The 16638-nt window shown below is 43.7% G+C and overlaps 1 protein-coding gene and 1 non-coding gene across 35 annotated transcripts in view; both read left to right on the forward strand.

The window, feature by feature from the left end:
* Positions 1 to 16638, forward strand: part of RIMS2 (regulating synaptic membrane exocytosis 2) — a 695597-nt gene that overhangs the window by 513414 nt on the left and 165545 nt on the right. The window lies entirely within an intron of this gene.
* On the forward strand, positions 8933 to 9071 carry LOC114811700. The gene has a single exon (XR_003759396.1). It is a non-coding gene; the product is annotated as a small nucleolar RNA SNORA7 (small nucleolar RNA).

The following is a 16638-nucleotide window of genomic DNA, read 5'->3' on the forward strand; positions in this document are numbered from 1 at the left end:
ACGGCCTGCCCACAATAAGCTTACAGTCTAGAGAGATTGTAAGGACTTTTCTTCTTATTCATTTAATTGTATTTACTGAGCTCTTACTGTATGCAGAGCTCTGTTCTAAGCAGTCAGGAGAGTGCAATATAACAATAAGCAGTCATTCCCTGCCCACAACAAGCATACAGTCAAGAGGGTATAATAGACATTAATATAAATAAATAATTACAGATATGTACATATGTGCTGTCAGACTGGGGCAGGGGGAATGAATTAAGGGAGAAAGTCAAGATGATGCAGTAGGGAGTGGAAGAAGAGGAGAGAAGGGCTCAGTCAGAGAAGGTCTCCTGGAGGAGGTGTGTCCTTAAACAAGGCTTTGAATGAGGGGAGAATAATTCTCTGGAGGGAGGACATTCAGCTGAATGGGAGAAGAGTAATTGATTTGAAGAGGGAGAGTGTTCAGCTGCTGCCATCGCCAGCATCATCTCCCCAGCTACATTGGCTGCCTCACCCAGTGATGAGCCTGGGAGTTTCCAACACATCCAAAATGGCATCATTCCAGTTGAGATGGAAAATGTCTAAGACGACCCAGGATGAACCACTTTTCCAGGGTGCTTCCCCATCTGCTCAGGGGATGGTAGTGGTGATAGAAAACTGGGCAGCAGCAGTCAGCCAATCACTCATATTTATAGAGTACTTACTGTGTGCAGAGCACTGTACTAAGCTCTTGGGAGAGCAAAGTATAACATATAACAGACACATTCCCTGCCTTAAATGAGATTACAGTCTAGAGGGAGAGACAGAGAGTGACTATCATCTCTTTCCACCCTTCCTCTCGCTTTTTTCTCCTCTTTCCCGTTATCATTTTCCCTTCTCTTCTTTCTTGATATTCCCCCCACTATCAGTCCCACAACACTCATGTACAAATCTTCAATTTATTTATATTAATATCTGACTCCACACCTAGATTGTAATCTTTTTATGGGCAGGGAACACATGTACCAGCTCTGCTATATCATACTCTCCCAAGTGCTTAGTACAGTGCTCTGCCCACATTAAGTGCTTAACAAATACCATTAATTGTTTAATTGATTATCCATTTTTCTGCTTCCCCTTCCCTCTTTCTCCTCTTTTCTCAATCAATCATTTATTGAGTGTTTCTGTATGTAGAGCACTGTACTAAGTGCTAAGGAGAGTATAAAAAAGTTGGTAGATATGTTCCCTCTCCACAAGGAGGTTCCAGTTCAAGACAGGGAGACAAATATTAATATAAAGAAATTATGGATATTAATGAAGTGGTGTAGGACTGAGGGTAGGGTGATTAAAGCGTGCAAATACAAGATCAGTGATGATGCAGAAGGGAGTGGGAGAAGAGGAAATTTGGGCTTAGTCAGGGAAAGCGTTGTGGATGAGATCTAATTTTCATAAGGATTTATGGGGAGAGTGATTACTATTAGGTATGAAGTGTTGGCAGTGAGAAAGATGGGATAGAAGTAAAGTGAGTAGGTTGGCATTAGAGAGATGAAGCATGTGGACTGGGTTATAGTAGGAAATCAGAGAGGTAAGGTAGGGGCAAGAGGATTGATTACTTTAAAACCAATGGTAAGAGGTTTCTGTTTGTTGTGAAGATGGATGGGCAACCACTAGCAATTCTTGTGGAGTGGGGAGACATGGACTGAATGTTTTTTTAGAAAAGTGATCCAGACAACAGAGTGAAGTATGGATGGAAGTAGGGAAAGACAGGGTGGTCAGCACAGAGGTTGATGCAGGATTCTAGGCAAGACAGGATAAGTGTTCGGGATGAATGTGGTAGCAGTTTGGATGGAGAAGAAAGGGCAGATTTTAATAATGCTGTGAAGGTTGAACTGACAGGATATGGTGACAGATTGAATAATAATGTTGGTATTTGTTAAGCGCTTACTATGTGCAGAGCACTGTTCTAAGCGCTGGGGCAGATACAGGCTAATCACTTTGTCCCACGTGAGGCTCACAGATAATCCCCATTTTACAGATGAGGTAACTGAGGCCCAGAGAAGTTAAGTGACTTGCCCACAATTACACAGCTAAGTGGCAGAGCTGGGAGTCGAACCCATGACCTCTGATTCTGAAGCCCATGCTCTTTTCACTGAGCCACACTGAATATGTAGGTTGAATGAGAGATGAGAATAATGCCAAGGTTATGGGGTTGAGTCAGGGAGGATGGTGGTGCTGTCTGCAGTGACAGGGAAGTTGGGGGAAGACAGGGCTTGGGTGGGAGGATGAGGGACATGTTTTAGACATGTTAAGTTTGAGGCAGTGCAGGGAGATCCAAGCAGAGATGTCCTGGAGGCAGGAGGAAATTCAGGACTGCAGAGGAGGGTTACACAACTCCTGAGCTCCTCCTGCCCCTTCTTCAGCTTTCCTCTTTCCCAGCAGTATCTCAAGGGAGTTCTCCTGCCTCCTCTCAAAATCCACCTCTTTCATCTGTGTCTCTGACACCATCTTTAGCACCTTCCCGAAACACTTGCCTCCTTCCTTCTTCCCTCCCTGGCCATCGTCTTCAATTCTTCAGTCTCCAGTGTTTTTAAACATGTTCATGTATCCCTTATCCTTAAAAAACACTACCTTGACCTCATGACACCCTTCAGTTATTGCCCCTTCTCCTCTCCCATTCCTCTCCAAAATCCTTGAGCAAGTTGTCTATATCTCTTGTCTCCTCCAAGTTCCTCTCCTCCGATTCTCTCCTTGACTTCTTCCAATCTGGCTTCTGCCCTCTTCAGTCCATAGAAACTGCCCTCTCAAAGGTCATTAAATATCCCATTGCCAAATCCAGTGACCTCTACTCCATCCTAATCCTTCTTAACCTCTCAGCTGCTTTGACATCTGTGGACCTCCTTCTTCTCGTGGAAACATTACCTAACTTTGGCTTCACAGACACTGCCATCTCCTGATTCTTGTATCTCTCTGGCCACTCATTCTCAGTCTCTTTCATGAGTTCCTCTGCCTCCCACCCCCTAACTGTGGAAGTCCCTCAAAGCTCAGTTCCCTTCTATTCTCCACTCTTCCTCTCTTTCTCTCTCTGCACTCCCTCCCTCCACCTCTTTCTGACTCTCAACTTCTCTCCATCCTATTAATTACCACTCTTTCCATCTCCACCCTTTGAAGCCTCATTTTAGTCCAGCCAAAAGCAATCAAATTTGATTGCTTATGCCAGGGTTCCATGAAAAATCTCTGTTTTGTCTCTTGTCAGTTTCCTCCCTTTGCACCTTTCCATTCACGTTATTTTTCTCGTTTTCCTGCTCTTCATGAATTTCTTCCTGTCTCTGATCTTCTACTGATTTCTTGTTTCCTATACATTCCTCTTTTCCGATCCCTGTCAGTACTTTCAGTGCAGAAAGCAAAGTCATATCACTTTCTCTGCCCAACGTTCCCATCTTCCACTTTGGATCTAAGCTTCAGGAAGATCCTTAATTAGGTCTCTGATGGCTTTGTTCATGTCAGATGGCATGACTTTATACAATTATCACCAGAAAGACAGTTTTGTTTTCAGTGTCATCCCCAGCCCCATCCCTAGCTGGCATCATTGACCCTTTCCCCTTCAGTGGTCAGCAGAGCTGTGAAGCTTCTGGCCTAGCACTGTAATTGAGGATTTGGGGTTTCCTACACTTCCTCCTCAAAGGGAAGCACAACGTTCTACTGATAATGTACTCTCTCAAGTGCTTAGTACCCAGTAAGTGCTCAGTAAATAACATCGATTGATGAAGTAAGTCACATTCCTCCCAGGAAATTCACAAGCAAATGAAGTCTCTCCAGGGGTTTGATGAGCCCAAATTGGCAAGCCTCTTAAAAGGAAGCATGGAGGGGAAGGGAGGCAGGTGATGATGGTAATAATAAGTATTTGTTAAGCACTTACTATGTGCAGAGCACTGTTCTAAAAGCTGGGGTAGATACAGGGTAATCAGGTTGTACCACATGAGGCTCACAGTCTTCATCCCCATTTTACAGATGAGGTAACTGAGGCACAGAGAAGTTAAGTGACTTGCCCAAAGTCACAAATGGGACAAATGGCAGAGGCAGGATTAGAACCCTCAACCTCTGACTCCCAAGCCTGTGCTCTTTCCACTAAATTGTTCTGCTCCACCATGCCCTTAAGGAGGGCAGAGAGTCCTGTCCCTGCCCCAAATAAGTGGATCAGTTCATTGAGGCATTCCCACCAATCTTTTGTGCTCTCAGGCCCTCTAAACCTCCCAGTGGGTTATCTCCTTCCCTTCACCATAGAAAAGCCCCAATTAGACTGTAAGCCCGTCAAACGGCAGGGACTGTCTCTATCTGTTGCCGACTTGTTCATCCCAAGCGCTTAGTACAGTGCTCTGCACATAGTAAGTGCTCAATAAATACTATTGAATGAATGAATGAATGAAAAGCCCTGTTGCCTCACCACCTGTAGAAATGCCTCCTGCCTTTACCCTCCTCCCAACTAGAGGGACTGACACCCTCTATTTGAAACTCTTCTCTCTTTCCCCAGGGAAACTGGGGATGGTTTCATTCATTCATTCAGCTCATTCAGTAGTATTTATTGAGCACTTACTATGTGCAGAGCACTGTACTAAGCACTTGGAATGGACAGTTAGGTAACAGATAGAGACAGTCCCTACCGATTGACGGGCTTACAGTCTAATCGGGGAAGACAGACAATCAAGGGGATGTATATCTCATTAATAAAATAAATAGGGTAATAAAAATATATACAAATGAGTGGATGAGCACAGTGCTGAGGGGAGGTGAAGGGAGAGGGGGAGGAGCAGAGGGACCTCTGCGAATGCGCTGAGCCTATAGGGCTGGTAGAGCGCTTCTTTTTTATGGTATTTGTTAAGTACTTATTAGGTACCAGGCACTGTTTTAAGCTCTGGGGTAGATATAAGGTAATCAGGTTCGACACAGACCCCGTCCCACGTGGGGCTAACAGTAGGAATCCCCATTTGACAGATGAGGTAACTGAGGCACAGAGAAGTTAAGCGACTTGCCCTAGATCACACAGCAGAAGAGTGGCAGGACTGGGAATAGGACCCAGGTTCTTCTGACTTCCAGGCCTGTACTCTATCCACTAGGCCTCACTGCTTCTTCCCCTTGCGCCCCTCCTTGTCCCCAGGCAGAATTCTGGTGCAAGGAGTTTCCCCTCCTCCTACCCACAAGGAGATGGCAACTCAACAGCTACTGGAATCAACAGTGGGGACCCTCCCTCTATGGAGAAGCAGCTTGGCTCAGTGGAAAGAGCCTGGGCTTCAGAGTCAGAGGTCATGGGTTCGACTCCTGGCTCTGCCACTTGTCAGCTGTGTGACTGTGGGCAAGTCACTTGGCTTCTCTGTGCCCCAGTTCCCTCATCTGCAAAATGGGGATTAACTGTGAGCCTCACGTGGGACATCCTGATTACCCTGTATCTACCCCAGTGCTTAGAACAGTGCTCGGCACATAGTAAGCGCTTAACAAATACCAACATTATTATTTATTTCTCCTCCCCTACTCTGACACCTATTTTCATGCAAAATCAAAGTAAATCATAAGAAGCCCTGGATAAATTGATAAATCACTCTTCAATGTCAACTGAAGTCAGTCTAACGTTAGATACCATGATGATCATTTAGATCGAGCTCAGGTGCACTATCAGGGAACCCCTTAGTTTACTTTAACATCTTCTGCCTAAATAGTATCAAAATGGGAAAATATTCTGCCTCGTTTGTCGTTCCTGTCACTGCCCCTATAGTGGTATGTCTGAGTCTTTTTGTATGTCTCAGCTTCTGATGTCTCCTCCAAATGGGCATCCATCAGCCTCCTGTTCTAGTTGATTTTTCCAGTACAGCATAATAATAATGATAATAATTATGGTATTTGTTAAGTGCTTACTATGTGCAAGGACTGTTCTAAATGCTGGGGTAGATACAAGGTAATCAGGTTGTCCTGCATGGGGCTCATAGTCTTAATCCCCATTTTACAGATAAAGGAACTGAAACGCAGAGGAAGTGAAGTGACTTACCCAAGGTCACACAGCAGACAAGTGGTAGAGTCGGAATTAGAACACATGTCCTCTGATTCCCAAACCTGGGCTCTTGCCACTAGGCCAAGCTAAAAATATAAATGAACCAATAGAAGATGTCACTTTTAGAAAGCAGGAAAAAGGTAATTAAAGAGAACAATTAATGATGTGACTTACAGAGATAGTAGATATGTTGGAACAATGGGGAAGAGTCAAAGGAAAAGAATAAGCACAAGAACATAAGCTAAGCCCGAGTGGATCAGCAGAATGACTTAGTCGATTGCATATTCTCTCTAAGTGGTACCAAAAGATGTTTAGAGGAGCACTTCAATGGGTTTCACTCTATGACATCCTTGCCAGCTAATGGCTATGGTTGCACCATCTAACACCCCTGATTCCTTCCCCTAATATCATCCCCAAATCTAACTAAAACCTTCTCGAGCTTGCCAGCATCTCTCAACTTTTCTCTCGAATACACAATGCAAAAAGACAACATTTCATTTTAGAAAATGCAAGGGAGGTTTTGGCTTCATAGCAATATGCTAATGTGGAAGTTTAAAGTAATTATAAGGTACATTAGAGTTTAAGATATGTAGGCAGTGCATTAATGCCAGATGGTTTTCACACAGACCTAATAAACCATGAGCTTCGTCCTCCTATCTGAGGGGGCTCCAGCACACCCTCGGGAGCCTTAGCTCTGATCTTTTTTCCCTGGCTCGTCATTCAAAGTTGGCATCTATCCCTGCCATCGGCGAATCGCTCCCATGGGCCGGGGCCACAGCTGCCTGTATTGTTACCTTTCATCCTCAAGTCTTATAATCACTGAGTCAAACCCTCCAACCTTTCCTTACAGGTATCCCCTTCCCTTCTGCCAAAGGTGGCCAACTGCTAAAAGTACCAACAATATGAAGAAAAGTAACTGAATTTCAAAGGTTTTAGTGTGAATGGCAAGAGGCAAGTGTGGAAGTAGAGTGGCCTAGTGGAACACTGGTCTGGGAGTTAGAGGTCCTAAATTCTACTCCCGACTCCACCCCTTGTGAGCTGTGGCATTGTGGGCAAGTCACTTAAGTTCTCCCTGCCTCAATTACCTTTTCTGTCAAATGGGGATTAAGACTTTGGGGTCCTATATAGGACGTGGACTGTGTCCAACTTGATTAGATTGTATGTACCCCAGTGTTTAGTACAGTGACTGGCCCACTGTAAGTGTTTAATAAATACCATAAAAGAAAAAGTGATTTGGAGCAGGGCAATAACGAAAGGCAATAGCGGCTTTTTTGGGGGGAGCAGTTGTCCAGGCTTGGAAATTCTATAAAACTCATTCTCATTGGCTGGCCTCTTTGGAATCCAGGATTTAAATGAGGAGGTGGTGGCTAGCTGGCTGCGATGGTGGTCACGATTACACCGCCGGGATTCCCCCTGCTATCCCGATGTGGTATGGCTATTCAAATATTTTTATACACACAACCAATTTTAGTCTATTTTTACAGATTGCCTGTGAATTACCTCTTCTGAAAAATGGTTAGTAAACACATGTTCTCCTTCCCCCTTAGACTGTGAACCCCATATGGACAGGAACTGTGTCCAACTTGCTTGTTTTGCATCTAGTGTAACACATAGTAAAGTGCTTCTAGGACATAATGCTTACCAAATACCAAAATAATAATGTTTACTACTATTATTATTATCATTATTAATAGCAACCTTTCCCTCTACCTTCAATCAAACTCAAGTCTCTCCTACAGTGAAAAATTTTCCCTGGTATTTGCTACACCTTTCTGCTATGATCATTCTATGTGCCCCCATTGCTGGTCAAACTCATTAAACTAGTTTGTGCTCAATAAATATCATTGATTAATTGATATTCACCAGCTGCCTTACACCCACTCAACCAACTCTCAGCTAGACCTTATATAATTTGTTTTTCACTCTGTTCATTTCAGGGAGATCACACTCACCATGGTCTTTAAGGACCTCTACTTAGCCAAGACAAATAGGCTCTATTCTGTCCAAATCTTTCTTTACATATCACCTTCCTTCAGCACAATTGATGACTTCTTTCTCCTGGAAACACTACCCAATATAAATTTGCCAGCATGGTACTCACCTGGGTTTCATCTCTGACCACATTTTCTCAGGGTCACACACTTTTCTTTTTTCCTTGAAATTATATTTATTAATCACCAGGTAGCGTACTAAGCTCTGGGGTAAATACAAGATAATCAAGTTGGACACAGTCCATGTCCCTTGTGAAGTTCACAGTCTTAATATCCATTTGACAGATGAGCTAACTGGGGCACAAGTAAGTCAGGTGACTTGCCTAAGGTCACGCAGCTGACAAGCGGTGGAGCCAGGAACGCAGGTCCTCTGACTCTCAAGGCCATGTACTTTCTACTAAACCGTGTTGCTTATCTACCTTTCATCTTCTACTTGTCGTCCCCTAATTGTGGGTTTCCTGGCTCAGTGGAAAGAGTATGGGCTTAGGAGTCAGAGGTCATGGGTTCTAATCCCTGCTCTGCCACCTGTCAGCTATGTAACTTTGGGCAAGTAACTTAACTTCTCGGTGCTTCAGTTACCTCATTTGTAAAATGGGGATTAAGTCTGTGAGCCTCACGTGGGACAACCTGATTACCCTGTATCTCTCCCAGCGCTTAGAACAGTGCCTGGCACATAGTAAGCGCTTAAATACCAACTTTTATTTTTATTATATTTTGGGACCTTTAGTTTCCTTTCTGTATTTTCACTCTCTTGTGGAGATCATCTGCTTCTACGGCTTCATGTACCTTTTCTCTTGTAAGGTCCTCATTAGATTATGATTCCATGAGGGCAGGGATATCTTCTTTTCCTTTCATTTTACATGATCCCTCCTCTCAAAGAGTTTATAATCTAATAGGTTAGGGAAGTACAAGTAAATTACCTATAGGAAGAAGTAATAGTGTAAATACCCTCTCAGGATAGTACCTAGAGAGTTTCCAGTACTCTACCAGTCTCGATTACAGGAGGGGAGAGTTAAGCAGAGGCATACCCATTTCATTCCTAGCTTGGCCAGTGGCTAGCAAGTGGAAGACAATCTGCTACAAGTCAAGACTCCCCCGTGCTAGGCAGCAGTGGCATGAGAGAGAGTCAAGGGTGGAGACTCAGGTTTACTGAACAGAAGGAGGCAATGGTAAATCACTGCTGCATTTTTGCCAAGAAAACTCTATGGCTACACTACCAGAACAATTGTAGATGGTGGTGGGGTGTTCTGGGAGAGATGCATCCGTGGTGTTGCTATGGGTCGGAGATGACTCGACAGCATAAGACAAGTCAGTAGAGTAAATATATGTATATGTTTATGTATGCATGTGTGTGTATATATATATGTGTATATATATATAGAGAAGCAGCGTGGCTCAGTGGAAAGAGCACGGGCTTTGGAGTCAGGGCTCATGAGTTCGAATCCCAGCTCTGCCACTTGTCGGCTGTGTGACTGTGGGCAAGTCACTTAACTTCTCTGGGCCTCAGTTCCCTCATCTGTAAAATGGGGATTAAGATTGTGAGCCCCACGTGGGACAACCTGATTCCCCTATGTCTACCCCAGCGCTTAGAACAGTGCTCGGCACATAGTAAGCGCTTAACAAATACCAACATTATATAAAATATAAAAAAGTTGTGAATTTTTGTTCTTAGGCGATACAGAGCTGATATGAGAGTTGGGAAATATGATGTGATGAAATCAGAAATAAATTATGGAAGATCTCCTGCAGGAGATGTAATTTCAGAAAGGCTTAGAAGATGAGGAGAGCAGTGGTCTGCAGGATATTAAGTTGGAAGGAGATTGAGGCTGGGGAGAGGGAATGAATAAGAGGTGCTGCAGTAGAAGAGACCAGAATGATCCACAGTGATCAGGTCAGTTTGAAAGGAATGAAGAATGCAAGCTGACGTGTAGTGGGAAAAGAGAGAGGTTAAGTAGGATGGAAAGAAATGATTAAGTACCTTTAAAACCAATTATCTAGAGTTTCTGCTTGGTATAGAGAAGAAAAGGTAACAAATGGAGTTTTGTTTTTTTTTGTAATGAGGGGGTGTATGCAGGATGACAGTTAGAAAAATGATCCAGGCAGCAGACCAAATATGGACTGGAGAGGTGAGAGAATAGAAGCAGGAAGCTAGGAAGCTGATGCTGTAATCAAGCCAGGATTGTATCAGGAGATGACAAGTGTCTGGCCCAGCATGCTGGTGGTTGGGATGGAGAGGAAGGTGGGGGGTTTCCAAAAACATCGTGGATTTGCCAGCAGACTGAATATGGCCACTGAAAGGGAGAGAAGAGGCATACAAGACAGAGATACATAGAAGAGACATTGCAAGATTGCCTTTCCAAGTAATAATAATAATGAGACTGTAAATGCATCCTCTAGACAATAATAATAATAATGTTGGTATTTGTTAAGCGCTTACTATGAGCAGAGTACTGTTCTAAGCACTGGGGGAGATACAGGGTCATCAGGTTGTCCCACGTGAGGCTCACAGTCTTCATCCCCATTTTACAGATGAGGTAACTGAGGCACAGAGAAGTTAAGTGACTTGCCCACAGTCACACAGCTGACAAGTGGCAGAGCTGAGAGTCGAACCCGTGACCTCTGACTCTGAAGCCCAGGCTCTTTCCACTGAGCCACACTGCTTCCCCAAGCCCATCATGGGCAGGGAATGTGTCTAATTCTCTTGTACTCTCCCAAACACTTAGAACAGAGTTCTGCTCATAGTAAGCACTCAAATACCATTGATTGACTGATAATGATAGTCTTCGTTAAACGCTTACTATATGTCAAACACTGTTTTAAGCACTGTGGTAGATACAAGCTGATCTGGTTGGACACGGTCCCTGTCACACATGGGGCTCAAAGTTTTATTCCCCATTTTACAGATGAGGTAACTGAGACACAGAGAAGTGAAGTGACTTGCCCAAGGTCACAAAGCAGACAAGTGGCAGAGCCAGAATTAGGACCCAGATCCTTTAGACTCCCAAGCCTGTGCTTTATCCACTAGGAGATGCTGTTCTAGTTCTTCAGCTTCTCCTTTCCTCCCATTAATGGACATATTAAATATAAATCTATCATAGAAAAATTTCCTTCCCCATTTAGATTACGAGTCCCATATGGGACAGAGACTGAAATGTTTATCTCATTTTTTCCCCATGTTTAGCCTAGTGCCTTTCTCTCAATAAGCACCATTTTTTAACTAGCTAATAAAAAAGAGTTAATATTCAGCAAAGCAAAGATGTCCCAAAAATGAATCACAATTTGGACTCCGTGAAAGAATTCAAAGAGTAAGAGGTAAAGTAATGGAGGCTGGTGTGTTAGATAGTTACAACCCTGAGAAGAATTTCTGCTGAGACTAAATGTAGGTGAAAGCAAATGTCAGTGGTTGTATTCTCTCGCTTGTTAGCTCTCCCCTTCCCTTTTCCTTCTATCCTAATTCTATCCCCAGTTATTTGTTAGCCTTCCTGATCGCTCATATCTCCCTTTCCCTTATTCACCTTTACCTTCCCACTTTTTATGAGTATGCAGAAAAAGGCCAGATGAGCAGTGTGTGCAAATGCAAGATAATGCAAATAAGGAAAAAGCAATTGAAAACAATGAGTAAGGAAAAAACAATCTAAACTCCAACACGATGAGGCCTGAGAGCAGTGTTGGAATAAGGGGTGACTATTCCTTCATATATTTGGTGCAACCTGCAGTGGAAACCAAAAGCCAACAAAATGCTGGGCATTATCAGAAGGGGTATAGAGAAGTCAGAATGCAGCAGAGATGAAAGAGTTACTCAGAAGGGCAACCAAATGATTTAGAATTGGAGCAACTTCGATACGAAGGTAGATGGAAACATTAGGACTCTTCAGACTGGAGGGATGAATCAATCAAGTAATCATAGTTATTGAGGACTTACAGTGTGCAGAGCACTGTACTAAGCTCTTGGGAGAGTACAGTATAACACAGTTGGTAGACACATTCCCTACCCACAATGAACTTACAGTCTAGAGAGGTGACAGATTACACATCCTCCCTCTGTCCTGAAATGCCCTCCCTCCTCAAATCTGCTAGACAAATTACTCTCCCCTCCTTTCAAGTCTTATTGTAGGCACATCCCCTCCAAGAGATCTTCCCAGACTAAGCCCCATTTTTCCTCATCTCCCATTCCCTTCTGCATTGTCCTGACTTGTTCTCTTTGTGCTTCCCCTGCTTCCAGACCCACACCACTTAAAGGTATATATTTGTAATTTTATTTATTTGTACTGGTGTTTGTTTATTTGTATTGATGTCTCTCTTCCCCCCACCCCCCTAGACTGTGAGGTCATTATGGGCAGGGATTGTTACTCTTATTGCTGTATTATACTTTCCCAAGAGCTTAATACAGTGCTCTGCACACTGTAGGCACTTAATAAAGCAGTTGAATGAATGGATGCATGAATAAATGAGAAAGGTTTGGATAAATCCATGGACCATGAGTCTATTGCAGGTTATTTGAGGAAAAGAATGAGGGATTTTACTAGGTTATCTTCTAAAATCTTTTACAATTCCCGAGCCATCTAAGAGTGTGAACTGTATCCTCCATCGTCACAAGGCTCACTACGGCCCTAATATCAAAGCAGCAGGAAAGCTAATTTTAGCCCATTCTCTGCTGAGTGCCAAGGCACATTTGTCCAGAATAATCCAGCTGCCATCTTGGTGCCACTAGTAGCCCTGTTGACTTCTCTGGCCTCAGTCCAGATTCTCTACCAGAGGTATCAATGCGTTGAACTTTGTAGAGATGGGCAGTGCCCAAGTGTCTGCCCTGGGCCCACCCAAGCTAGTTCTGCTTCCTGTCAGAAAACAAATCTATCACTCAACCAATAGTATTTATTGAGCCCTTATTGTATGCAAAGCACTGTACTAAATGGTTGGGAGAGTACAGTACAACAAAGTTGGTAGACACGTTCCTTCTCCATAACAAGCATAACAATAATAATGGATATTTCTTAAATGCTTACTATGTGCCAAGCACTGTTCTAAGCGCTGGGGAAGATAGAAGGTAATCAGGTTGTCCCACGTGGGGCTCACAGTCTTAAATCCCCATTTTACAGATGAGGTAACTGAGGCACAGAGAAGTGATGTGACCTGCCCAAAGTCACACACCTGACAAGTGGTGGAGCCGGGATTAGAGCCCACAACCTCTGACTCCCAAGCCCGGGCTCTGGCCACTAAGTCACGCTGCTTTCTGAGCATACAGTCTAGAGAGGAAGGCAGACATTGATATATGTAATTTTTAAAATGAGCTCTGTGTACATAATCATACATAGAGAAGTGTGGCCTGGTGTATAGAGCTTGGGCCTTGGAGTCAGAAGGACCTGGGTTCTAATCCTGGCACTGCCACTTGTCTGCTGTGGAATCTTGGACAAGTCCTTTCACTTTTCTATGCCTCAGTTACCTCATCTGTAAAATGGAGATTAAAACTGAGCCCCAAGTGAGACATGGACTGTGTCCAACCTGATTAGCTTGTATTCACTCCAGTACTTAATACAGTGCTGGGCAATCAATCACATTTATTGAGCGCTTACTGTGTGTAGAGCACTGTACTAAACAGTAGGAAGAGTTATAACTATATAAAAGACAGACTCCCTCCCCACAGTGAGCTTACAGTCTAGAGAGGGAGACAGACATTAATATAAATAAATTACAGCTATGTACATAAGTGCTGAGGGGCACTGGGGATTTAAATAAAGGAAACGAATCAGGGCAATGCAGAAGGGAGGGAGTGGGAGAAAAGGAAATGAGGGCTTAGTCAAGGAAGGCCTTCATTAAGGCTTGGAAGGCTTCAAAGGCGGGGACAGTCATTGTCAGATATGAAAAGGGAGGGTGTTCCAGGCCAGAGGCAGGACGTGGGCGAGAGGTTGGTGGCGAGATAGATGAGATCAAGGTGCAGTGAGTATGTAGGCATTAGAAGAGTAAAGTGTGCAGGCTGCGTTGTAGTAGGAGAGCGGCAAGGTGATTGATTGCTTTAAAGCCAATGGTAAGGAGTTTTTGTTCAATGCAGAGATGGATAGGTAACACTGGAGGTTCTTGAGAAGTGGGGAAACATAATAAGCATTTAACAAATATAAAAAAAGTGCTCTGGGGCTTAAGGTAGGGTAAATACCAAATGCCATTTTGGAGGATTATGAAAAATCAGCAGTGGTGCAAGGCTTCACCTGGCTTCAAGGAAGCATTAATTATTGCTGGTGATTCCATTAATTATTGCTGGTGATTCCAGGCTCTTGCAGTTGCAGTGTGGTCTGGAGGTCTTGCTGGGAAGCAGCTGTGTCATGGGACTCAACGATCTGACCCGCATTGTTCTCCAGACCCCCATCCAGCCCAGATTGGAGTCTGTGTCAGCTGGTCTGGAAGGGGAAGACAAGCTTGAGCTGGGACTCACCTCTTACTGTATCACATTCAAAATGTCCCAATAGCACAGAATCATGATAATAATAATGCTGTTGGTATTTGTTAAATACTTTCTATGTGCCAAGTATCGATCTAAGACCTGAGCAAAATACAAGGTAATCATATTGGACACAGTCAAATGCTTCAGTGACACAATAATAATGATGGTACCCAGCGCTTAGAACAGTGCTTAGCACATATTAAGCGCTTAACAAATACCATCATTATTATTATTATTATTTGTTCATTCATTCAGCCATATTTATTGAGCGCTTGTGTGCAGAGCACTGTACTAAGCACTTGGAAAGTACAATTCGGCAGCAGATAGAGACAGTCCCTACCCAACAATGGACTCACAGTCTAGAAGGGGGAGAAAGGCAATAAAACAAAAGCAGACAGTCAGTAATAACATCAAAATAGGTAAATGGAACTATAGCTATATGCACATCATTAAAATAAATAGAATAATAAATATGTACAAATATACACAAGTGCTGTGGGGCCGGGAAGGGGGTAGAGCAGAGGGAAGGAGTCGGGGGGGGATGGGGAGGGGAGAAGGAGCAGAGGAAAAGCAGGGCTAAGTCTGGGAAGGCTTCCTGGAGGATGTGAGCTCGCAGTAGGGCTTTGAAGAGATAGCTTGGTGGCTTTGAGGAGGGAGGGCATTCTCAGCCAGAGGTAGGACGTGGGCCAGGGTTCGATGGCGGGCCAGGGGTCGACGGTGGGCCAGGCAAGAATGAACCACAGAGAGGAGGTTAGCGGCAGGGGAGCAGAGTGTTGGGAGTGAGCTCTAGAAGGAGAAAAGGGAGGTGAGGTAGGAGAGGGCAAGGTGAGCTTTGAAGCCAATAGTGAGGAGTTTTTGCTTAATGTGAAGGTTGATAGGCAACCCCTGAAGATTTTTGAAGATAGGGATGACATGTCCACAGTGTTTCTGTAGAAAGATAATCTGGGATGTAGAGTGAAGTATAGCCTGAAGGAGAGACAGGAGGTTGTTAAACCCTTACTATGTGCCAAGGACTGTTCTAAGCACTGGGGGAGATACAAGGTAATCAAGTTGTCCCACATGGGGCTCTTAGTATTAATCCCCATTTTACAGATGGGGTAAATGAGGCACAGAGAAGCTAAGTGAACTGGCCCAGAGTCACACAGCTGACAAGTGGCAGAGCCGGAATTAGAATCCACAACCTCAGACTCCCAAGCCTGTGCTCTTTCCACTAAGTCATGCTTCTTCTCTAATTTGGCATAGTGGATAGAGCACAGACCTGGGAGTCAGAAAGTCAAGGGTTTTAATCCCAGCTCTACCACTTGTCTGCTGAGTGACCCTGGGCAAGTCACTTCACTTCTCTGTGCCTCAGTTGCCTCATCTATAAAATGGGGATTGAGAGTGTGAGTACAGAGTGTCTAACACTCCTGTACTCTCCCAAATGCTTAGTACAGTGCTCTGTATATGCTCTTGACTGATGGAAGCAGGCAACCACTGGATAAAGAGTAAATTCTTGTTCAAACACCCAGAGCCTTTCAGTTCTCAAAGAAAATAGCACAGTTGGAAAAAAAAAATGTAGTAGTATAAAAATAATTTGGCAGCACTTTTGCTTAACCATTTAATGGGAATTTAGTTTTTCTTTACTATCTTGCCTTTTTCCTAAAGGATAATTTTGTTATCATTTAATATTCTGTCACTTGCCAGTGACCTGCTTCTCTGCTACCTGCAAATTCTTCAGGAATTAAATGACCTCTTTGAAATGACTAAAAGTCATTTAGTCCATTGTGGGGGTAGGAAGAACCTCTCAATCAGTCAGTCACATCAATTGAGCATCAGGTTATGAGGTGGGAGGGAGTTCCAGGCCAATGGGAGGATTTAGGCGAAAGGTTGGTGGTAAGATAGATGAGATAGAGGTACAGTGAGTAGCTTGGCATTAGAAGACTGAAGTGTTAGGCTGGGTTTTAGAAAATCAGAGAGGTAAGGTAGAAGGGGTAAGGTAGGTTTAAGTGCTTTAAAGCCTACGTTAAGGAATTTTTGTTTGGTGCGGAGGTAGATGGGCAACCACTGGAAGTTCTTGAGGAGTGGAGCAATGTGGACTGACCTTTTTTAGAAAAACAATCTGGACAGCAAGCAGAGTGTAGTATGGACTGAAGTGGGAGAGACAGGGAAGTCAGTAAGAAGGCTGATGCAGTAATCAAGGTTAGGATAGGATAAATCTTGGATTAGCACGGTAGCCATTT

Source organism: Ornithorhynchus anatinus, chromosome 4 (genome assembly GCF_004115215.2).
Source record: "Ornithorhynchus anatinus isolate Pmale09 chromosome 4, mOrnAna1.pri.v4, whole genome shotgun sequence".
Taxonomy (NCBI): domain Eukaryota; kingdom Metazoa; phylum Chordata; class Mammalia; order Monotremata; family Ornithorhynchidae; genus Ornithorhynchus; species Ornithorhynchus anatinus.